The sequence below is a fragment of the Halyomorpha halys genome, unplaced genomic scaffold (genome assembly GCF_000696795.3).
Source record: "Halyomorpha halys isolate HHAL.00 unplaced genomic scaffold, Hhal_1.1 Scaffold496.1, whole genome shotgun sequence".
NCBI lineage: Eukaryota > Metazoa > Arthropoda > Insecta > Hemiptera > Pentatomidae > Halyomorpha > Halyomorpha halys.
In genome coordinates this window covers 259,824-272,851 of record NW_027110723.1, presented here as the reverse complement: position 1 = coordinate 272,851, position 13,028 = coordinate 259,824, and the positions used below count along the sequence as shown (strand labels likewise).

Genomic DNA, 13,028 nt, shown 5'->3' with positions numbered 1-13,028 from the left:
GCTCGTTTAAAAAAAAAAAAAAAAAAAAAAAAAAAAAAGAAGGATTGTTGAATTATTTGAGAAGTTCTCTTGGAATTTTGTCCAATTGAAAAGAAACAAAATTGTATACAGCGTATGTATATTGTTTGTACATACATGTGTACATAAAAACCTTCAGCGTTTTTTTTTTATTTATTTATGTAGTTATTGGAACAAACACATATCTATTGTGGTGTTGGTTCTGAAATCAACCCTAGACTTTGGGATGTTGTGGGAACAAACATTTTAATTTTTCGTTATACCCACTGAAATACACAAAAAAAGAAACAAAATTTGTGATAAAAACTCTGCATACCCTACAGTTTTAATTTCTCTCCTTTATAATAATTTTATGAATGAATCCTCTATTTTGAAATTAGCAGAAACAGCCAAATAACTGTTGCAAAAATGTCTCCAAATTTTTAAAGTATTCGACAAAATGTAAGACTCACCTATTTTAAGAAATATTACAATACAATGATCAAGTTACTACTGTATTTAAATTAGCAAAAGGTTCCTTTTTCGGGATTAGATCTATAGGAGTGACATTAATATTTTTTTGTCTAAAAACTTGTTTTCAAATAAGTGACTTATATCATTCGAACCTACTAAGTCTCATATCTGGATTTTAATATTTAGAAAACGCGTTTGTGTCACATTCGTTGTGCCTAATGTTCTTCTAGAGATCCATTTATCTTTTTTTCTTTCAAGTTTCTACATCGGCTTCTCCTCATTCCATAATGGGAAGGGGTTTTTGCAACAGCCGCACCTGTGACCACAAAATTCCGATCTTTTGGATGAAGCAATGTGTCTTTCTTTATTGTCAGGACGTGTACTGAAATAATTTTCAATAATAATGCAAATATGAAAATGGTGTTAAATATTAAATTATTTATTTATAAAAAAAAATGTATTCTATTACCATAGCCGTGATTTAACAATGTGGGTTCAGGAGCCCTCCGGTGCCACTCATAGGTACCTTTAATTGTGGAAAACTCTGTCGTTTGAGTATGTGACTGACCAAATCATCTCCTTGCACAACCTTTGGTTTAGTAACAGTACCTTACAATACTGCACACCTGACCCTTCATGGATTGTAGCAGTACAGATTTATTTATTTATTTATATTATTTATTATATAAAATGTATAAAGATAATAAATGATAAATATATATAACGATATAGAGGAGTCCGTTCAGAAGGATTAATGTAAATAAAATGCAAAAATGAAAGTATGCCGTGAACCTCATAAATCCGAAAAAAGCAGTAATACGATTTAATATCATTAAATATAGAAAAATAAAATCAACTAAAAATCGTCTCAACCATCATTTTAAAGGATACAAAATTTTAAATCGGTAGGCATTATGTCTAATTTTGCAGACGATCGGTGGGATTCAGGTGTCAAATTGATGGACGCTGTAATCTTGGAAAAAAACCGTGGACTGCACACAAATTTTTTTAGTTCGATTTTTGGATCTTGAAATACAAAACCTCCAAATTTGAATGACGAGTTGAATTTGTTGTTGTGTTTTTTTTTTAATATTGTTTATATGCCCACTTATATGTTGTATACACACTCTGATACACTCTATCCATACGCTGGTATGCAGTATACATACATTGGTTTCTGGCTACACAATAACTAAATGTCTCTTAGTACCGTCTCAATACCTGTATATAATGAGTTTGTAAGTTCATATTTTATGAATTGTGTCCACTATAGAGGAGTTAAACGTATTGATGGAGAATAAAATTTTTCTCGGTATCCAGAGTGGAGAGGTGGTTCCGAAGTCATTATACCGTGTTGGCCGGAACCTTAGTATAATTGTCCTTTAAGAGGAGTTTCCGCTATACAGGGGTGTCCGTTAGAAGATGTTTCACTGTATATATGTCATGTAAGTGTGACAATAACTTAAATAAAAATAAAAATAATAAAAAAATATTAGATGATTTGCTATTTTGTTTTTTTTTACTTTTTTGCGTCGTTAATTGAACGATAACTAATTTGATGGATACACCAATAAAATCATATTTTAACGTCAACATAAAATCTTCATTAAATATAGATATCAGGGAATTTTTTTTTTACGTTTAGATAACAAAAAATATAAAAACGTTATCGTAAAAATTTTATTTAAAAATGGATCATTTTTTTTTTGTATAAAAATTCTCAATTCAATTTGATAAGAATGATGCGGTAATTCAAGATGAAACCAGGGCACCAACATTTTTTTAAAATTTATAATAAAAGATAATAGAATAAATATATTTTTAAATTTTGGCGCGTCGTCGATTTTTTTTTTATCAAATCTAATTGGTGTTGAGAAACATTTAAACAAACACTAATAAAAATAGGAGGGGATAAAAATAAAACATTACTTGAGTTAACAAACATAGATAATATAAAATATTTATATTCCACCTTTTTTTAACTAATTAGACTGTTATCCATCGAATATAATGGACAAAATGCATCTTATAATAATTATTCAATTATATATTTAACTTATTTAATTATTACGAAGTTAACATTACTTTAGTTAATGAAGGCTAGAAACTCCAGCCGAAACGTTGGCACAATTAAATAAGTTACATTAACTTATTTGTGTTTCATTTTGACCGCACCCCCAACCATCTTCTTGTACAAGTCATCCACGGTCAACCTTCTCTCATAATTACTTTAGTTAACCGTTATGTTTTATTAATTAATTAACATTAATTATAACCAATACGTTTTTTCATTATGATACTGTTAAAAGAATAACTTTTTAAAAATATTTTTGTATTTTACGAAGGTAAAATCGATGTAAGAAAAAAATTATATCAATAATTTAACAGACCAAAAATGAAAATTTTGAAATATCTGTTTTCCTTTTATTTGAATTTCCGAGATAATTGATATAATGTATATTAAAAAGTTAATTACAGTCAAGCGAATTCAAAAGATTTATTACGTGGAAATGTACTTTACTATTCGATTCCAGTGGTAACCAAACTTGCTGTGGCATCCAACTTTGACTGAAAAAATTCGCGACGCCTTCTTTGACCTAAAGTAATTTATCAGCATCCTTGTTGAGCTAAAAATCATTTAGATAGTTATCCTTGAATTATTGAAATTATCTTGGTAGTTGAATAAGTAAGTAAGAAAGAAAAAAAAGTGCAAGAATGCAATGTATATTTTCTTTTTTTTATTTTTTTTTTTTTGGAATATTTTGAGACAGTAGATTGAAGCACAACTGGCGTACGCTAAAAGTACTCTAGAGTGTGGCATCTAGTTTTGAGAACCACAGTTGTAATCTATATAGGATAATTGTATTTTTTAAATTAATGTCGACAAATATTGATAATAATTCAAAAGCACCTATATCATGGTAAATTACTTGCAATAAAAAAAGTAAGAAATATAAATAAATAGGGGAAAATAAACATGTATGTGGTATAAAGATTTTATTACATTCCATATTACATTTATTAAGAATTATATTTATAATCAAAACTTCAAAACAGTTTCTTCTTTTTCACTAGTAGAATGTGATGATGTACCCACTGTTAAATCAAGATCTTTTGAAACCAGAGAAAACATTGGATTTTTCATAAAAACAAAATCTGAATTTTTATACACAATATTAGAAAATGAAATTGGACAATTGAATAAAATCTAACCTACAATGTTTAAAGTAAATACAATGTTAATTGATCACTTTATGTCAATGGGTGCAGTGCTTTCTAAAGAAGTGTTATTATTAGGCCAATTGTTGTGCAAGGAGGTGATTTGGTCAGAATCGTCCTCCACCGCCAGATTTTTACCACAAGTGGGTACTTGATGAGGCTGGATGGATCCCGGAGTGCTCCAGAACCCGTAGGGCTAACTTGCAGCTACAGTGAAACAGAAAATAATTATCTACCACAGAATCGAACCCGCTTACTTAAAGTTTGTGGCCTATTATCTTACCCCTGAGCTACTCACCCCAACTATTCAGCAAATATATAATTGAATAATTATTAGAAGATGCATTTTTTCTATTATATTCGATGGATATCATTCTAATTAGTTTAAAAAAAAAAGGTGGCATATAAATATTTTATGTATTTAATTATCATTTAAATGGTTATAGTTAATTAAATAGCTTTTTTACTTTATGAAAAAAATAATGATAATAAAAATACTATAATTTTAAGTATTTTCAAACAACTATTTTTTTTCTTTAGATATTACAATCTGCCCACTATTGTGGGCAATAGGTAATAGTGGTGAATGATCACATTCATACTAAAATAAGAATGAAAATAAATAAATAAATAAAAGAATTAATAAATAATAAAAAAAAAAATGTATATATAGTTGAGCGTAAAAATTGATATATGAGAAGATAGTCAGGGTTGCGGTCAAAAGAGAAACAAAAATAGTTTACAACTATTTATTTTCCGACGTTTCGCCCCACTTTGAAGGGCTTCATCAGGGCTGTTCTAAGCAATCGGTTGAACCGATTGTTCAACTGTTCGACCAATTGCTTTGAACAGCCCTGATGAAGCCCTATAAAGTGGGGCGAAACGTCGGAAAATAAATAGTTGTAAACTATTTTTGTTTCTCTTTTGACAGCAAACTTGACCATCTTCTTATATAAAAAAAATAAATAAAAATTAAAAAGTACATACAAATAAATAAAATGTCTCTTAAAATATAGAAGGATAAAGAAAATGAACATAATCAAACTATGTGTATGAAAAAAATTAAAATAATTCAAATAACTAGCAAGCAAAAAGTTACTAAGCCCAAAACGGTTTTAAAATCCTATAAAAAATTATTCATTAAATATGATGTGATGTAATCATTCAATATTAATCATAATTAAGAGGGAATGGGTAGTTCAATGATAAGACACTATGCTACTAACTCTAACATAGTACAAGGACCCGGATTTGAATCCGACTGGGCATATAACTTTCTGTATCACTATAGCCGTGAGTCAGCCCTGTGGTTTCGGAAGCCATCGAGCATCATAAAGTAGATACCTTTAATTGGGTAAAAATCTGATGGTGGAGCGCGATATTCACCAAATCACCTCCTAGCAAAAACGTTGATCTAGTAACAGTACTTTCTAACAAAATACTGCACTCATGACCCTTCAACGGTACAATTTTTTGTAATATTAACATAACATTTATATTGATGAAAATCTTTTTAAAAAATGTCTTCTTGTAACCCTTTCATTTAATATTAACATTAACGATTTGTCGATATTAATTCAGATGAACATTTTGATAAATCAAATCTAATCAGAAACTTCCTAAATTGTGTAAATAATTCATAATTATGCAGTGTTTTATAGTTTTTTTCATTCGTATCGATCGTCCGAACATCGATTAATGTTTTGGAGTAGCGAGAAAAAAAACGTTGAAATAGTGATGCTAAGCCTCAGAAACAATAAATGAAATTTTAAAAAAATAGATTTTTTTTTTGTTTTCACTTATGTTTAGATATAATTTTTTAACAAACTCAAATATAAATACATATATTAGTATTCCTTAACTATTACAGTCATTATAAGTAATTTTATTTTTACATTTTTAAAATTAACGCTACTTGTGGCTTCCCCTATTTTAGGGGGAATCTGTTTGCATTGGGGACTGTTGAGTATGGTGTAAAATTTATTATTATTTGTTCTAATATTTTATTTCAAAGCTATAAACAATACACAAACTTGTTTCTGTTACATTTTAGTTAAAAATTGTGTACAATAAATTAAGAAATAAAAATAAGGGGAAAAAAATTAAATTATCAAAATTTATCTTTTGCAATGTATCACATGCTAAGGAGAAATGGCCTTATGAATACAAAAAACCGTAATAATTTTATTAAATAAGTTTGTAATTAGATCAATAAAACCGTCTTAACCGAGTATACTTAAAAAAATGTTATAGTAATATGCCTGAGGAATAATAAATTTAATTAATAATAAAATATTGTTTAAGACATCTCCCTAAACCTTTTTTTTACACTAGTGTGTTGATATAAATGTTTAAATAAAAATAAATTATCATATAACAAATCTTTAAATAGTACGTTTATTGAAATTTAATTTATTTATATATTTATGTTTTTTATTATAATTTATTTTATTTATTCATTTTTAAGTATAATTGAGGCCTGGACCTTTTCTCAAGGAAGACTCTAACTTCTGAGGGGACTGCTGAGTAGTCAGAAATTGTTATTTTTACTTGTATATGATAAAAAAAAAAAAAAAACTATAAAAAATACACAGATCTGTAACAGTTATATACTAGTCTAAATAGTAACACTAGACAAGAAATAATAGATAAAAAAAAAAAATATTTTTATTAATTTATCCCATGGAACTAAAATATTCCTTTTTTTTTTTTTAGTACAGTTTACTTTTTTCACCTAAATATATTTAATTCTTAATGTATTACATGTTAAAGTTTTAAAGAGAAGTGGCCTTGCAAATATAAAAACCCCAAACAACTTCATTAAATACATTTGGAATCAGAGAATCAAAAAAAATCATCTTTACAGAGGACTCAAAAAAAAAAAATTGATTAAATAGTAGTACTGTGCCTCAAGAATAATTAGTTAAATTTTCAAAAAATGATTAAGACATTTCATATTTTTTTTTTCTTTTCATCTATGTGTAAATATAAATTTTTAAAGAAAAATATATAGATTAACGATTTATTATATTGATTATTTGAGAGTAGTTTATTTTATTATTAACACAGATAAACTTGATCCAATTTTACTATCAACATCAATTTCACAAATTCTCCAATGTTTCAGCCCTTAGGCCATTCTCAAGGAGACAACCATAAATATTCATGTCATATATTCTTTAAAATGTTTGTTATACATACATACACACACACATATATATATATATATATATATATATATATATATATATATAAACATATAAACAATCTTTAAAGACCACTGTTATTATAATTTTATTTTTATATTTTTAAAAGCATTATTGGAACCTGGAGCTCCCCTACTTGAGGGGGAATATGTCTAACTTCCCGGGGGACCGTTCTGTAGGGTTCAGGATTAATTGTCATTTGCTCTAGTATTTTATATCAAAAGAAATAAACATATACACACTATGTATTCGTTATACTTTTGTAAAAATAGTTGTACTATATCTTAGAATTAATAAATAAAATGACATTTTTTTATTATGTTATCTCACAAAACTAAAATTTTCCTATTTTTTATTTATTTTTTTACCCAAGGATATTTTATTTGCAGTGTATTATAGTTTAAGATGTGACCTTGTAAGCAAAAAATGCTCGGAATAATTTAATTAATATATTTGTAATCTGAAGATCAAGAAGCATTATATTTTACCTAACTTCCATAATATTTTGCAGCTAAGCCCAATGAAGATACGAATCCTACACTGTCAAACCACAGGTCAAGAATAAATATTGAAGTATATAATTATATGTAATAGCATGAAGAAATTACTAAAATTGAAAAATTATCGGAGATCAAGTAAGATTTGAATACAAATTGTTTTATTTTAATTTTTCTAAAGAGAAAAAAATTATATTCACTATATAATTCAAACTATAAAATTTTCTTTCAAATATAATTAACGAGATAACCTATCAAAAATATACTTACAATCAGTAACATTATTACACTGTTCTTCGGGTTAAACGGAATTCATTTAAGAGTTTAAAAATATTAAATAATAAATTATTATGAAACAAATCTTGTTTCGTTTATATTATAAAAATATAGTGGAAGTTATTAGAAATTATTCCAAAAATATTTGAAGATTAATAGTTAACTGTATGTAATTTATGGTAATTGATTGGTCCGGTGTTTTTTTTTCCTTTCCCTCCATATTAATCCGCCAATGTTTCCAATAAATTTTAGGAAGGGTTATGGAGTATTTAAAATAAAATTACATGTATATACTCAGTGAAGTCACAATCACACTGGGGGGGGGGGGAGAGAGGGGAGAGTAGAGTCCAAATTAAAAATTTTCGAACAATTTTGACCAGATATACCCAACTTAGCGGAGATCCGAAGGATATTCTCTAAAATTTTCCCTTTTCCTAAAAAAATTTTTAAATTTATCTCTTGTGATTACATTTATAAGAAAATTTGAGTAATCTTTTACTACTATTTTAGAAGTCAGGAGTTGTTTTTCAAACCTTAAATTTCCGTATTTTTGGGTTTTTAAAAATTATTTTAGAATATAACACCCCTTCTCCAACTAATGATCATAACTGAGATTTGTTAAATCCGATTAGCTATATATTTATGATTTAACTACTTTTTTGGGGGGGGAGCTAGGGTGTTAATGCTGATTTATAATTATCACAAAAAAAATTGATCAAGTTATCATTACAAATAAATAATAATTATCTTGTAGTCCAAAAAGTGCCGAGGAATGTCTCGTCCATAGATTCTCAGCACTTACGACTCTAACAACACTAAAGGTACAACCGAGAAGATACCGCGAACCCTACTTCCAGCAGAACCGCTCCAGTACTACTGGAAACCCTCCAAGGGTTGCACCAACCCCCAGCGTACGTGGGGAAGCCTCTTCCCCCACTCCTGTCCCTTTCGACCAATGGGAAGCCGCCTAGCTGCGAGCTCTCCCACCACCTTCGTCGGGCCATCCAGTCTCTTGCAGCGCGTCAACCTGCCCTCTTCTTCCTCATGAATTAACTCTAAACCTGACAACGAAGAATTTAGTCAGTGTCTAGTGCTTATGCTTGTGTTGTTCTTGTGTGTTGTGATATATGGACAGCTTGTGAGTGCTTTACTACAGTCTGACAGTCTGTCCGTAAGTAAAAATTCGAATATTAATCATGATTTTTAATATCAGTGCCCGGATTAAGTGAATTAGGAATGCCCATAGAGAATGGTTTAACTTCACGTATGTCTAAAACGTATATAAGAATTTAGATTTAACAAGCAAAACAATTTATATAATGAATATTATCAAGATAGATAGATACCTTATAAATCTGTTAACAACATTTAATATACATATATAAAACAATCTTAAAAATAAAAATAAAAAACGTTTTAACTTCTAAAAATAAAAAAATCCAAACGACTTTTAAAGCTATTTTTATTTACTTTTATGTATCCATATATATATTTTAAAATAAATAATATTTAAAAAAAAATTTACCCACAAAAATAATTTTTAAACTTCATTAATATATAAAATGAATGAATTTATATACTTACAATTTAAAAAAAAAAAACTACTAGAGTTCTTTGATTACATTGCAGGATGTATATATTAAATCAAACTTATGATAAGATATAACACTATTTTTTAAATAATTATATAGTCAAAATACTGAAATATTAAACAAAAATTGTTCATTCTCCAATGATAATCTGCTCTGGACTGTGTCAAACAAACGATAGCAAATTATATGACAACTGAGAAGAGTTCTTATCTAAATATTAATTTTCAAAAAATCGTCTTTTATAGATATTTTCTACAAAAAAAATAAAAATATTTTTGTATCAAAGTCTATTTTTAAAATAATCGCATTTTAATTAAAACTCGCTCGATATTTTTTTAAAATATCTTTTTCGATAAGAGTGTAGATAAATTATATATTTTTTAAAAAAAATGTATAATGATTGATAGTGATCTTTATTTTTTTAATGATTTGAAAGATACCCCGATTTAACTTCAACAGTTGTAAATATTAAATAGGGTTCCATCACAGTATTTCAAGCATTAACAAGATTTCAATTATACACATATATACAATGTGTGTTTTGTATATATGTAAAATAATCTGATGTATAATTCTTTAAAATATAATTTTTATGTTGTCCGTTTTTATAAAATTTATTCTCTGCCAGTCCGTTCACACAAACACCTGTAGTTCATTTCTATTAATTTAAACAGAAATTTTTATTGATTTTTATTCGTACTTTTAATATATATAGTAAATATATATATAGTATAATAACCAATATTTGTAATAAAAAATACTGTATTCGAAAACGCTGGTATACTTAAACCTATTTCATATAAAATTAAATATTTTTTTAGGGCGCCAAATTCTATTTTAATTCATTTTTATTTTAAATAGTTTTTAAAAATTCGGCATTTTGTTACCGGCTGCTCGAAAATATCATTCAATGAGATTTTTTAAATTTTATTTTTAAATATAATTTGTAAATAGTCTTCTAAATTATTTACAAATTTTTATTTGGATAACTTATAAAGGACTACCCTACGAACTGACCTAGTCTAACGGGCAGAGGGTTGAACGAGACACCCAGACCGTGTGTACGGAAAAGATAATACGGCCTTTTATCACTTGTCGCAGATCTTTTAATCAATGGTCCCTTTTGGAAAGATTTACTGATATTATTTAATTTATTAAAATATATTAATTTATTTTATTACGGTCCCTTTCATATAAAATAAAAAATTGTATCTAATTGATCTGCAAAATAATCTCATAACGGACATCAAACTGATTCCAACATAGAGAAATTAGTTAGAAATAAAAAACGGACTCCTATCCAAACTTAAAATATTCCAAAGTTATAGAAAATAATTACTTGATTTCCTTTGAGTTCAAACGAGCGGTTATAGGTGTATTACTATGATTCCAAATAAAAAAAATCTATTCATATGATGTGTATTACTACTCAAATTATATTTTTTATCAGGCAAAAATTTCGAAAATAGTATAAGGAATAATACATTTTATTTCATGAATATATTAATTTTTAAAAAATAATAATCCTTTTATGAATACGGAAATGATGTAAATATTTGATTGTTTTTAACTTTTTTTTAACGAAATCATTTTTGATAATTTACTTGATATCATGAGAACGCTCCAACATATATTACATAAATCCTATATGGCATTGAAAAAAAAGTAAAGACATATTAAAATAAAAAATATATGTAAGAATGGGAATTGGTAGTTTTTATTAATATTTTTTTAGAACACTTCCAGTTAAATGCTTTACGATTTTTTATTTTAATAGATTTAATTGGTTTGTTAGACTTAAATTAATAATATTTAGAAATAAATAAACTGTCGATTTAAAAAAAAATTTTAATAGAATTATTGAAATTCATGGGTTCGGCCAAATTCGACTGAAAGCCCGAATACTCCCGAAATGTTTCACTTTCGGCTCGTCAGAGCGCAGCACCACCTTGTCCCGCGCTATATTGCTGTCATTATTAACGGTATATGAGATCTGTATGGGTACGAAACATCTGGATACACGAGGTTATGGTTTTTTATTAACATAATATAATTTTTATAAAATTTATCAACAATATTAAAAATGTATTTTCCAAACCTTGCAGGTTGGTAATGAACGTACCAATAGAAATTTCCGAAAAAATTATTTTTGTAATATAATACTAAAATTTAAGGTAAAACGGCAAATTTAATAAAGTGTTTTTAAAAAAAAAAATAAGAAACGTAATAACATTGATTGATACATTACAAATATAATTTTAAAACGTAAAATTGAAAATAAAATGTTAAACGATACAATAGATGAAATTAACAAAATTAACATTTGTCCTTAATTTAACTATTTTAAATAATTAATAAAAATCTAACAATAAAAAAATATATTGCTTTAGAAAAATGAAAACAAAAATGCTCAAAAGTACTTTTGAAAAAAGTGTAGTTTTTGAATTATTGGATACTGGTTTTAAAATTAAATCAACACTCAAAAGAATTTTCTAACCAATGAGAGAAAATAATTGATAAAAATATTTTTATATAGTTGTAATGTTTTGAACAATTTATTTTATATATTGAAAAATATTTTAATGAAAAATGTTTTATAATATTTAGCTAAATAGTTCAGTTTTTTTGGCTTCGGATTCGGCCAGTACATTTTTTTTTTAATTTTAATTCTATGAATTAAAAAATCTGAGATTCGTAAAAAAAAAAAACCTTTAATTTTTCTCTTTTTGCTTTAAATATTAATTTGTTCCCCACTCAGATACGTTGGTTTATTTTATTATTATTATTATTATTCAAATTGTGTATCTATTACATAAATTTGACATATGACAGTCATGATGTTATTTTTAACACCATTAACGGATTTTTATTACCTGTTAAATAAAGGGAGGAAAAGACGGATATATAAATATTATTTTTTACGAGTGCATCTAGACATTCTAGACCCATTTTTCAGTCAAAAGAAACCGGTCGAAACTTTAAATCCATAGGCTATAGGCATTAAGGAAGCAATACTCTACGGAATGCACAGAGTAAATCATAGACGATTGTAATTCAAGACCGAACACCGTGGGTTGGGCTTCGTATTTTTCCACATTCCACCGCGTGAACATAAAATATAGGAACTAAGAATTCAAAACTGCACATGTTATCTAGAAAATAACATAAAAAGAACTTGTATTTCGAAAATTATGTATTTCTAATTCTAGACAAGAATTTATTAGTTTTAAAATTTTGCTCACTTCATAACTTGTGAAAAAAATATATATATAAATCACCCATTAAAAATATAGATCGCTATAAAAAGTAGAACATTATTTACGATTGTGATATGTGGGATGTGAATTTATGTACTGTAATCTCAACAAGTAGTTTATCATATAATATAACTAGAACATGGACAGGAAATATTATGTAGTGCTTATTCCATTAGAATAAGAACATTTATATATTTAAAATATATATATATATTTCAAGGAATATATGACTAAAAGGATATCTGATATTAAACAGAATAATTAAATAAATTAAAATCATAAGTCTTAGATAAAGAACTATATATTTAACGCACGAAGTTACTAATAATTATTTCATTTTTTAAAAATTCATATATTATATATTTTCGTACAATATGTTTTACAATTAGATAAGGAAACTTTCTAAAACAATCAAATAGTTTTTGAAATTGTTAATTCATACTATTTTTATGTGTAGTATTTAAAAAATTAAATTAATTAATTTGGGTAGAATATTTATTTATAGTTATT

At 26.6% G+C, this 13,028-nt stretch overlaps 1 protein-coding gene across 1 annotated transcript in view; it reads left to right on the top strand.

Moving 5' to 3' along the window:
- Window positions 1-8,672: 8,672 nt before the first annotated feature.
- The window catches only part of LOC106683579 (zinc finger protein castor homolog 1), a gene marked incomplete in the record, with an annotated part of 112,886 nt that continues 108,530 nt past the window's right edge, over window positions 8,673-13,028 (top strand). The window contains 1 exon segment of the mRNA XM_024362187.2: window positions 8,673-8,840.